This window comes from Rhinoderma darwinii, chromosome 2 (assembly GCF_050947455.1).
Source record: "Rhinoderma darwinii isolate aRhiDar2 chromosome 2, aRhiDar2.hap1, whole genome shotgun sequence".
Taxonomy (NCBI): domain Eukaryota; kingdom Metazoa; phylum Chordata; class Amphibia; order Anura; family Rhinodermatidae; genus Rhinoderma; species Rhinoderma darwinii.
Window position 1 is genome coordinate 420844602 of NC_134688.1, and position 13106 is coordinate 420857707.

Here is a 13106-nt window from a genome sequence, read left to right on the forward strand (position 1 = left end):
AAAAAACATTGCTCAAGGTTGGACAGTCTTAAAGAATAGTAAATACATTTTTTTTTTTTGCTATATATATGTAATTCTTACTATACTTGCCATCAAAAATACTAGAAACCTTACAAATCCTATTAAACTTGCCGGTATCCAGACAAAAATAGATCTGGCATAACTGTCATGGCTCCATTATAAACATAAAACTAGTGTGAACAGATCTTTACATATATAAGGCTGATTAAACTTCAGCGTTCCTTTCAGCTGAGGGGTTCCGTCTGAAGTTTCCGTCAGGTTAACCCCTCAACGGAAAGGCAAACTGAAACCTTAGCTTCCGTTTCTCCCACCATTGAACTCAACGGTGACAGAAACCTAGATAATGGTTTCCATTTGTCACCGTTGTGACAGGGTTCCATCGTTTTGACGCAATCAATAGCGCAGTCGACCTGCCTGGCCAAGACTGCGTTGCTCTTTTTTGCTACAGTACATCTTTTTTAACTCCATGTTATAGTAAACTTTTTGTTGTAAATCCATTTAACTTACAATAAACAATAGCAGTGGATTTTGGACAGATGGTTAGAATGGATTTCAATCATTAACTATATGACAACTGTGGTTTGGTCTAGATGGGGGCTTTTCGAACTTTTTATTCTATGGCCTCAGCACCAGCCCCAATGTCTCCAGTACCAGCCACTGTGCCCCCAGTTAGCACCACAACACCTTCCTTCTCCATGATCCTGTAATTTTATTTTTACACAAGAATGATGTTAACTTGTAACTTCCAGGTCATATGCCAGTCTGTACATGATAACATCTGTCTGCATGCAGTGGTCTGTGATAGAGTCCTTGTGCTGGGACAGAAGTATCATCTCCCTTGACAGTGGGACTCAAAATCCAGGATCCTTGGAAGTAATGCCATGCCTCATCAAGAACTGGGTGATGCCTCAAGAATGCGACCTGCCTCACAGTTTCGGTAGCAGTGATCTAAATTTATAAAAATAAAAATAAAATCGCCAAATTTGTTGCTGGTCACACAGTTCTTGAGTCCTACTTTTGTTAATATGTTTTACAAAGTGATTCGTTTGGGATATCGCAGAGTTTATTCAACTTCATTTTCTGTAATTGACCTAAGCCAATTGTTTATTAAGGTCTTGTATATTTCCATTTCACCAATCAAAAAGACGAATGGCTAATATGGCCCACGTAGCTAGTATGTCATAAATCTACAACAAGAGATTGGGCCAACATATACTCATCATAATCCACCACATACAAATTTTCAATTATAAACTCACTTGTTCCAAGATATAGAGCAATATTCTCTATTCTTATATATGGAGACTGTTTGAGGTCATATGACACTATTTAATCGCCTCTCCCTCCTCCCCCTACACCTTTGTGCCTGTTTCATCTTTTCCCCAGTGCTGCATTAATTAATGTATTTCAAAGATCCGTTAAACACTTTTCGAACCCATGTTCACCCTATTCTGCTTGTGCCATGATCTTGTTCATCCTTCTCACCGAGACAATGTAAACCCAGACAAAGTGTGCCAGTCACCCACAACAGAAAATCTGCCTAGCGCTTTCATTTAATAAAGTGTATTAGAAAATGTCAGCTGGAACACAGGTGATTAATTTTACAGTGATTCGACACTAGGGTCAGGCATAACCGTGAGCTCCACATATGTATTCCACTACACAATGCCCTGTGTAAATCAGTTATGGCTCCTGGTCTTAAGAGAGTAGAATAGAACATGCTTCTTCACCATTATGATTCACCCTCAGGTATAGCACATAAACAAATTTTTTATGATTCCAATTTTTTTTTTTAATGATTCCAAAAACGAGGTGCGCTTAGAAAGTACTCGAACAGGAACACAATTTACTTCTTTCTCTTAAGATGTAAGGGCGCTGAACTTTCAATGTTGAGTATGACCTTCCCTGTTTGATTAGAATCATTGCACTGTTATAAATAGAATAGTAATAGAGAGCTGCGCATCATGTAATCTGTATTTTATGGCAAATTATTGTTTGATAGAGCGCTTTATTACTACTACTTCACCAAGGATATTGAAGTATGTTGATTGTGCCAATCAGTTAAAAACCAACATAACAGGTTCCGCCTTCTCCCGTTGGAGGTGGTGGACAGTGGCTAGAGTTTTACTTGGATTAGATGCTTCTGAACTATCTCCTCATATTCCATGGTGGCATAATTCCCACATTCTGCACTCATTAGATCATACAGCAGGCAGATTCTGCCTCAAGCAAGGGTCTGAAACACCGCGGTCAACTATTCCCTGACTCTATGACATTTCTCACTTTTGCAACCCTGCAGGTTTCACTGGGGCTGCCTACTTCTACACTATTTCAATACTTCCAGCTTTGCCATGCAATTTATGCACAGTTGGAAGGGGCGATGGCTTCCTCTAAGTTGGAGTCTCTTCTTTAATCTCCTGACCTTAAAAAATCCTCAACATTCTAGAGTGGCCAAGCCATTTTATAAAGCCCCATCTAAATGGAGTGAAGAATTGCCAGAGCTAGGAGATGCTGACCCGGAAGAAGTAATTGACTCTTTTTTGCCCACAGTAGTGAACTCTCAGGATATTCTCATGCAATACTGATTCACACACAGGGCTTACTACACCCCGGTTAGGATGCAGAAAATTGGTGTCAAACTGGGATGCCTGTTTTTGACGTGTTGCCTCTACGTCACCACCTGGCAAACTCGGGCAAGTGCCAGGGCCCACTAACCTTGGGGGGGGGCACTCAGCTGCCGGGTGCTGACGCTGCCGTCATGGCTTCTCCAGGAGTGGAGTCCCCGGCCAGAGCTTTGCCGAAATCTGGCCGGGGATTCTGATTCTAGAGGGAGCGTGTTTCTGGGAGGCGGCGTAACTACCGCTGAAACTGCCATCGGGGCTGCTACAGGGCCTGCTGCATGAGGGGGCCCATACCGCCCCATATCACGGGTCCCTCCATGCCCGGTGGTGTCGCTAAAAGCTGCTATGGCTGCTACAGCGGCCACATTCAATAGTATCTGCGTCCTTAAGACACAGATATTATTCAAAACTATTTGCAGAGCAGGGAGATATCTCCCTACACTCAGTCAGTGAGTGAAGGGGCAGGGCCCTTTTTATACTCCAGGGTGATTAGACAATTCTAAACATGTGTGCGCGCTGGCCCTTTAAGGCCAGGACTGAGCTCGCACGCACACCCTAGTGCTCACTGCAGACCAGGACGGCCGCATGTGCTGGCATCTCCGGGAAGGAAAGCGTTGGCAGGATGAGAGGAGTCTGCGGTCGCGGACATTACAATAATGGAGTGGAAAACAACTAATGAGCCATTGTTATTGGCTAGTTATGGCAAATAAATATGTGCCTTTTTATAAAAAATCCTTTATATGTCTAGGAAATGCCCACATAAGTTCAATAAGGTTTGGTCTTTCTGGCTTGCAATGCCTGAGACAGAATAAGGTCACAGTACACATACTAGGTTCACAGGTGGGGGGTGCCCACAGTCATGTCTACGTGTTGTGTGTATGTTTGATAGGAATGTTTTCTGGAACTGTACCAATGTAACTGGTTGGAGATGAGTATTCCTGACGGCTACTAATTTGAATATATTATAACACCGGACAATACTGCTTACTTGTTATTGCAATGCAATTCCACAGTTGTAAACTGTTCATTTGTTTGTAACAAAAACTTTAAATAAAACCTTTAAAAAAAAATATAATATGACGACCAGGTATCCTTTTTATTAAATAAAATTTCAGTGGAAATGTTTCTTCACACTGTAAGAAGAGATCTCTTCTGATTCTCCAACCTGGATTCTTCTACGTATATAGATGAGCAAATACTAAATGTGGCACTATTATATATTTTTTATTGCTTAAATAAGTATGTTGACAAGTGAGTCCTGCTGTGACTGCATGGGGAAGGGGAGCATTGCTGTGATTACTGGGTAAAATGCTCTGCTGTGACTGCTGGGAAAAGGGGGTGGGGCCCTTCTTGGACTTCTGAGGGAAGGAGGTGTAGTAGTCACAATCATGCACAGACTGTATGTACCTTCCCGTGCTACTGAGTGTTACTTAAATACTTACTATAGAAAAAACACACATAGTCATCTTTGTGGAATAAAGTGGGGGTGGCCACAGCTTTTATTAACAATATAACAAAAGGAAACCTTGTCCGTTCATTGACATTCATTAACTTGATGTTCTGGATGACGATCACCTCGCATGCCGTGCCACCGCACCCGCGGTGGGCATGTCTTTGTTGTTTTGCCAGGTGAGCCGTCTTACACATTCCCTTCAACGAAACGGAACAAGAGCCTCCGAACACACCAGCTGTGACAAATGGAGACCAAATCTTATCAATACAAAGTCATACAACACAAAGCCATAAATGCTTCTAACTTCTCAATAAAAAAGAAGGGCGGGCGGGCGGGCGTTCCTTAACTCTGTCTGGAAAGCGGGAAAGAGTCTCACTACAGGAAGTAACCTCACTTATATAATCTTAAACCCTCCCTCCCATGTGATTCCCTCGACCACTCATATCAGGAACCCACTCAGTGTGCTTTATGGGATACTTAAAGGAGACCTGACATCCAGTCAGTGGCTCCCCTGCTTAGACAGTCTGAGATCCCTAAGGCTGTATGTACCTTCCCGTGCTACTGAGTGTTACTTAAATACTTACTATAGAAAAAACACATAGTCATCTTTGTGGAATAAAGTGGGGGGTGGCCACAGCTTTTATTAACAATATAACAAAAGGAAACCTTGTCCGTTCATTGACATTCATTAACTTGATGTTCTGGATGACGATCACCTCGCATGCCGTGCCACCGCCCCCGCGGTGGGCATGTCTTTGTTGTTTTGCCAGGTGAGCCGTCTTACACATTCCCTTCAACAAAACGGAACAAGAGCCTCCGAACACGCCAAGCAGAGACGGGTGTATTCCTACACCGCGCTCCGTCCCACCCCCTAAGCAAAAACAATGCCCTATCGACGGCGTCCTGCAAACCTGAAAGGAAAATGTCCAGGCCAATGTCGTTCAAGTGGACCCCGTCTTGCAACATTAAACCCCTGTTGTCACCTTCCAACTGCCTATGCCTGAGGACTACACCACCTTGACCCCTGACATGCCGCGATACCCTGACGTTCAAAAGCCGCCTGGTCCGTTCCAGGGACGCGTTGTTCCTAGCTCCGTTCCATAAAACCCTCGGAACTACTTCGGACCACACTACCACCAGATCCGTAAAAAAGGCCGCGAAGCGATCAAAGTCCGACCGCATAATGGAAATCAGCTCCGCTACCCTCGTTGAGCAAAGGTCATTGCCACCTGCGTGTATCACCACGACCGTTGGAGATTGTGACATTCTGCTCACAGCCACCACCTCCGGAAGGACTTGCAGCCATTTTAGGCCTCTGATGCCCCTCCAGTACACATCCGCATCTTTGAAGCCAAGATCCAGCCCTCCAGGTCGGCAAGACGCCCTCTGAGCCGCCCAATAAATATACGAATGACCGATAAACCAAACCACCGGTCTACGAACATCTGCAGAAACATATAAAATTCAACAGGTTAACAAATGAGGACGAATGTAACTCTTAAAACAACCCGATTTCCATCTTCCCAAATTTTTAATTTCCACCTCCGTCAAACCCGCCACATCCGCCATTGTGGCGGCCCCGATGCGGAACGAATGGGTCCCGAACTCAGAAGGAGGCAAACCCACCGAGACCAAGCATTTTTTAAAAATGGAAGAAAATTGAAATTTTGACAAAGGAGAGCCATCCTTATGTGACAAGAAACTACCCCCCTGTGGGCGCAACGCCATGTAACTCTTCACCACCCTTACCGGGCAAAATTTTGAATCTAGGGCAAAGATGGTTAACCACACCCCTTTTCCCAACACATCTGTTTTTGACCGCCGCACCCGAATTTTTATCTAATCCGACAGTGCCACTACGTCGTCCGCCAACAAGCCCGACGGACATGACCGCGAGGTGGAGACTAATTCACTAACGCGCAGTGCCCCGAAAAAAGCAAGCGCAAAAGCGCATGAAAATAAGCATGCTTCAAAAACGGAAGAACAAACTGATGTCGCCGCGTCCGCCAATCGCCGTAGCAAAATAAAAGACACTGGACGACGGCCGTCCGATGTCTTCCTTTCCTTCCTCCAACCTTTTAACATTTGCGCAAAAACAAAACGCTTGGTGACGTCCTCCACCCCCAACATCTTTAGCGCAAACGCAACCCCTGATAAGCGCTTTTGAACCACCGCTGCCGACATGCCTTTTTCCCTTAAAGAACCTAAATACCGCAACGTGATCACATAACATGACTCCGGGGACATTACCTCAGTCGCATTTGCATGTGACAGCCATTCAGACCATGCCTTACCATGGCAGTTCCACGTAGTTGTTGCCAGAGAATTCTGCAGCAGCGGTGTCAGCTGCTCCCTGGCAGGTCCCAAAGAGATGGCGGGCAGTCGTACCCCTCCTGATCCGCCCGAGGATGCAATGTCCTGAAACGAAGCCACTGAAAACGAGACAGAGCATCAGCAACGTCATTAACAACCATCCATTTGCTCAGACCCACCTCGTAGGAGCGGGGTTAGCCAGGCTGATCCTTCCTTCGCTATTTTCTCTTTTAAAAGCGCCAGCAGCGCTTGCTCTGCCATATTAGAGTGATGATTCCTCTGTAAAGCTTCACTAGCTGTAGAGGTTCCTTAACTCTGTCTGGAAAGCGGGAAAGAGGCTCACTACAGGAAGTAACCTCACTTATATAATCTTAAACCCTCCCTCCCATGTGATTCCCTCGACCACTCATATCAGGAACCCACTCAGTGTGCTTTATGGGATACTTAAAGGAGACCTGACATCCAGTCAGTGGCTCCCCTGCTTAGACAGCCTGAGATCCCTAATGGGTAGGCAATGTGGTCGAGGGGGTAACATTGCTTTACAACTTGGGGGAGAGCACGGACATTGCTGTGATTACTCTTTGAGGGGTACAGCTGCACCAACTGTTAAGGGGAGCACGGATGTGCTATGTCTTCTGTGGTGAAAGGGGTGGGGTCCTATTGTAACTTCTAAAGCAGGGAGAGGTAACAGTCACAATCATGGACATTGGTAGCAATGTGCTGAATACAGTTGTGGGCAATGTATTAAAGGGGTTTTCCAATCCTTTTTTTTTTTTTTTTTTTTTTAAATCAATGCAACGTGCCTCTATTAATATATTAGTGCACTCTGACTATCTTTTTCTTGATAATAAATGGTTTTAGTAACATTACTCCCTATTGTTTACCTTGAGAGGTTTGTTTTGCTCAGTAAGTTCATTCCTCTTCTCTTCCTGTGTTTCTCCTCCCTGCATGCACTGCTCTAGTCCCAGCATGCAATGTGCATGCAGCAGTGCACTTGCTCCGCCTACTACACCCAGCTCTACTAACTTCTGAAATCTCAGTCTTCATTTTGGGGCTCTCATTCTATTACTGATAGCACAAGCTGAAATCACTGGATATCTGCGTTTTTAAACTCTTAACGCCGAAAGGACGGATATATCCGTCCTCAGCAGCTGCTAGTTCGCGCAGGAGGACGGATATATCCGTCCTGTAATCGTGCGGGTACTGTCACTATACCCACGCGATCAGCGGCAGGAGCACGGCTGTTATACACAGCCTGGCTCCTGCTGCAACTGCCGGAATCGAAGCGCGCTCCGATTCCGGCAGTTTAACCCATTAAATGCCGCTGTCAATAGTGACAGCGGCATTTAATGTGTTTGACAGAGGGAGGGAGCTCCCTCTGTCACCCCAAAGGCGCCCCCGCAAAGAAATCGCGGGTCGCCGTCGGGTTTCCATGGCAGCGGGGGTCTAACAAAGACCCCCAGGTCTGTCTTCAGCATCTGCCTGTTAGGCGATGCCGGGGGCATGACCTAACAGGTTGCCTGTCAGTTTTACACTGACAGGCAATAATGCTTTGGTATACTAAGTATACCAAAGCATTATATATGCGATCAGCACATCGCATAGTGAAGTCCCCTGGTGGGACTAAAAAAAAAAATGTCAATCCGTTAAATAAAGTTGGTGAAAAAAAAATAAAAAATTACAGTGAAAATAAAATAAAACTACTTTTTTTGCCCAAAAAGTGGTTTTATTTAGTAAAAGTGTCAAAACAAATAACACATACACATATATGATATCCCCGCGATCGTAACAACTTGAACAATAAAATTAACACATTAATTAAACCGCCGAATGAACGGCGTCCCAAAAAAACGCAAAAAACAACGGCAAAATTCGCTCTTTTCTCCCATTCCCCCCATAAAAAATTAAATAAAAATTAATCTATAAGTCCTATGTACCCCAAAATAGTACTAATGAAAACTACACATTGTCCCGCAAAAATCAAGCCCACATACGGCCACATCGACGGAAAAATAAAAACGTTACGGCTCTTGGAATGCGGCGATGGAAAGACAAGTAATTTTTTTCTAAAAGGCTTTTTATTGTGCAAACATAGGAAAACATATAAAACCTCTACATATTTGGTATCCCCGTAATTGTGCCGACCCATAGAATAAAGTTAACATGTTATTTACGCTGCATAGTAAACGGCGTAAACTTATAACTTGAAAATCAATGCTGTAATATCTGCTTATTTTCAATACTCTCCGAAAATAAAGTTAATAAAAGTTAATCAATATATTATAAGCATCTAAAAATGGTACAATTACAAAATACAACTCGTCCCGCAAAAAACAAGCCCTTATACGGCTATGTCGACGGAATAAAAAAAAAGTTACGACACTTGGAATGCGACCGTGAAAAAACAAAAAATAATCCTTGGTCATTAACGTGCAAAATGGCCCGGTCATTAAGGGTTTAAACAGTGTTTGAAGAGGTCTTGTGGTACCAAAACAGTGGAAACCCCCAAAAGGTGACCCCATTTTGGAAACTAGACCCCTTGAGGAATTCATTGTAGTTTTCTTGGGGTGCATGCGGCTTTTTGATTCTATTTTTAGGTGGCGTGGTGACTAAAAAATAGCAATTCTACTATTGTTTTTTTATTCTATTTTTGTTACAGCGTTCACCGTGCGCTATAAATGACATATTCACTTTATTCTATGGGGCGATACGATTAGGGCTCATTTACACGAGCTTGTTATACGTCCGTGCAACGCGCGTCGCAGGGACCTATGTTAGTCTATGGGGCCGTGCAGACAGGTGCGTGATTTTCACGCAACGTATGTCCGCTCCGTGAAACGCACGACGTCCTATATTTGTGCGCTGTTCGCGCCTCACGCACCCATTGAAGTCAATGGGTGTGTGAAAATCACGCATGTCGCACGGAAGCAATTCCGTGGGACAAGCGTGGTTCGCGCAACAGCACTGTAAAGGATGAATGAAAACAGAAAAGCACCACGTTCTTTTCTGTTTACAAACATCCAAACGGAGTGTCATAATGATGGCGGCTGCGCGAAAACCACGCAGCCGCGCATCATAAAGGGCTGACACACGGAGCTGTTAAGTGCCTTTTGCGCACGCAAAACACCGCGTTTTTTGCTTGCGCAAAACGCACACGCTCGTATAAACCCGGCCTTACGGTGACACCAGATGTTTATAGTTCTTTTATGTCTTATGGCGTTTGCACAATAAAATACGTTTTGTAAAAAATCATTAACTTTTTGTGTTACCTTATTCTAAGAGCCAGAACTTTATTATTTTTCCATCAATAAAGCCGTGCGAGGACTTATTTTTTGCGTAACGAACTGTAGTTTCCATCATTACCATTTTTAGGTACATGCGACTTTTTGATCTATTTTTAATAAACTTTTGGGGAGGTGAAGTGACCAAAGAATTGTGATTTTGGTACGGTTTATTATTATTTTCTTTTACGGCGTTCACCGCGCGGGATAAATAACGAAACAATTTTGTAGTTCAGGCCGTTACGGACGCGGCGATACCAATTATGTATAGTTTATTTATTTATATATTTTTATTAATAATAAATGACTGATAAGGGAAAAAAAAGGGGATTTTTTCACTTTTAAAACTTTTATTTTCTTATTTTTACACCTTTTTTGTAACTTTTTTTTAACTTTATTACTTTGTCCCACTAGGGGACTTGAGGGCAGGAGGCCCTGGACGTCATGTGTATTCAGAATCCTGACACTTCTGACTCTTTTCTTTGAGATTTCCAGCAAGGGAAACGAAATCTCGTTTACCTCCGTAATCTCGCAAGATTACGCGTGGCTTGCTGGAATCTCACAGAAAAGATTCAGAAGTGTCAGGATTCTGAATACACATGACGTCCAGGCTGGAGGTCATGTGTATTCATTATCAGGACACTCGATTAACGTTAATCTCTGTGTATGCGGCTGCACATCGCTGCTGTGTAAATCAATGGAGATGAGTGTATGACGCTGACTGGTCATTGATTGGTCAGCGTCATACACGTAAACACGCCCAGCTAAAAACACAATACACGCCCAGTTGGACATAACGAAAAAAAAACGCCCAATTGTCCATTTCAAAGCTCATTTGCATATATATAAAATAGCTCATAACTTGGCCAAAAATGAACGTTACTGTTATCTACATTGCAGCGCCGATCACATGCAATAGGAGATAGGGATTTGAGAATCTGGTGACAGAGCTTCTTTAAGGTTTGTCCTATTTAGTCCCTATTTCAAAGCTTTTGCCTGGATATCCAGTTTTTAACCCCTTCCCGACATGCGCCGTACATGTACGGCGCTGTCGGGAGGTGCTTCCCGCAAAGCGCCGTACATGTACGGCGCAGTGATGGTGCGTGCTCAGAAGCAGAGCCGGCACCATCACCGCGGGGTGACAGCTGTATTATACAGCTGGCACCCTCCTGTAACTGCCAGGACCGGAGCTATTCTCCGATCCGGCAGATTAACCCCTCAGATGCTGCGCTCAATAGAGCGGCAACCCAGTGATGCAATCGCTGGGTTGCTGTGGCAATCGGACGCCAGAAAATGGCGTCCGAGTCTGCCTTGTACGGGAGCCCATGAGGACCCGACTTCGGCGTGTCCACATGGGCTTGCTGTCATTGAATAACTGACAGCGCTAATACACTGCACTTCGTATGTAGTGCAGTGTATTAGAGTAGCGATCGGGGCATCAGGCCCTCATGTCCCCTAGTGGGACAAGTCAGAAAAGTAAAAAAAAGATAATAAAAATGTGGTAAAACAATAAAAACACACACATTTCAAATAAAAATAAAGCTAAACTGACTTTTTTCCCATAGTTAGTCTTTTATTATGGGAAAAACCGTAAAAATTAAAAAAACTATACATAATTGGTATCGCCGCGTCCGTAACGACCCAAAACTACAAAACTATTATGTAATTTATCCCGCACGGTGAACGCCGTAAAAAAAAACCATGAAAAACAACGCCAGAATCTTTGTTTTTAGGTCACATCTCCTTCCAAAAAATGCTATAAAAAGTGATCAAAAAGTCACATTTACTCCAAAATAGTACTAATAAAAACGACAATCCGTCCCGCAAAAAATAATCCCTGACACCGCTTTGTGCACGCAAAAATAAAAAAGTTATGGGTCTTAGAATATGGCGACACAGGAAACAAATGATTTTATAAAAAAAGTGATTTTGTTGTGCAAAAGCCGCAATACGTAAAAAAAACTATACATAATTGGTATCGCCGCTTATGTAACGACCCAAACTACAAAACTATTATGTAATTTATCCTGCACGGTGAACGCTGTAAAAAAAAAACATGAAAAACAACGCCAGAATCTTTGTTTTTAGGTCACATCTCCTTCCAAAAAATGCTATAAAAGTGATCAAAAAGTCACATTTACTCCAAAATAGTAATAATAAAAACTACAATCCGTCCCGCAAAAAATAATCCCTGACACCGTTTCGTGCACACAAAAATAAAAAAGTTATGGGTCTTAGAATGGCGACACAGAAAACAAATGATTTTATAAAAAAAGTGATTTTATTGTGCAAAAGCTGCAATACATAAAAAAAAACTATATAAATTTGGTATCGCCGTAATCGTATCGACCCGCAGAATAAAGCTAACATGTAATTTAGGGCACACTGTGGATGCCGATAAAAAAAACAATAAAAAACTATTCCAGAATTGCTTGTTTTTGGTAATTTCCTTTACCAAAAAATGAAATAAAAAGTGATCAAAAAGTCGTATGTGTTCTAAAATGATACCAATAAAATCTACAGCCCGTCTCGCAAAAAACAAGCCCGCACACCGCTCAATCAACTGAAAAATTAAAAAGTTATGGCACTAGTAATGCGGTGATGAAAAAACATCTCAATGCGCAGGCCGGAGGGGAACATTCCTTCAGTTTCAGGGACCTAGTATTTAGGAACTAGGAAAGGGAAGGGACATAGCACATCCGCTGGAAGCGAGGGCGCCCGTATTATACCAGCACAAAACTTTCCCAGCAATATTTCCCAAACTACGAAGGAGAAAAAGTCCCCAAAAGGTGCAGAGCGTTACAGAAGGGGGATAAGAAAGAAAACCGTTTATCAGTGTGACACCGGCCTGCGCATAACGGATCGCTTCACAGCGTAACACACATCTATGGATAATTGTATTATTTACCCCATTATTATACTCTCTTATTATGCCCTGATGTACTCCGCACAGATTACATATACATATATCTACACGCTTTACCTAGCACAAGTTTTTTGTTTTTGATAGCACTTCTAATTTATGTCTTATGCAATACTAAGTATATGCATAGACATATCATACATTATGGTATATTTTTTGTTTGTGTTTCACTTTATTTATATGAATTTCTATTTTTCTTCTTTTATCATTATTTTTATTTATATTTATTATTATTATTATTATTATTTTTGCTTGTCTAAATCACATTAATTGTATATTATGTCCTTATTGATCACATCACTTATAATCATGTATCACGTATGTATATATATTTAATCATTTATTCATCATTGATCACTGTCTTTCTTTATTTGCACCTTTTTGCAATTTTACATATGCCAACAATTCCTGTTGTAATCTAGGCGATTCTGTAACTATATTACTGCCAGTGGAACTACTAAAATACGATGTATGGTATACATCTATGACTCTGG

The 13106-nt window shown here is 42.5% G+C and overlaps 1 long non-coding RNA gene across 1 annotated transcript; it reads right to left on the reverse strand.

Annotated features, from left to right (window-relative positions):
• Nucleotides 1-4130: 4130 nt before the first annotated feature.
• On the reverse strand, nt 4131-7344 carry LOC142741478 (uncharacterized). Its single transcript, XR_012881160.1, has 3 exons — nt 7293-7344; nt 6390-6527; nt 4131-5540 (listed from the first exon to the last, which is right to left on the reverse strand). It is a non-coding gene; the product is annotated as an uncharacterized LOC142741478 (long non-coding RNA).
• Nucleotides 7345-13106: the final 5762 nt, after the last annotated feature.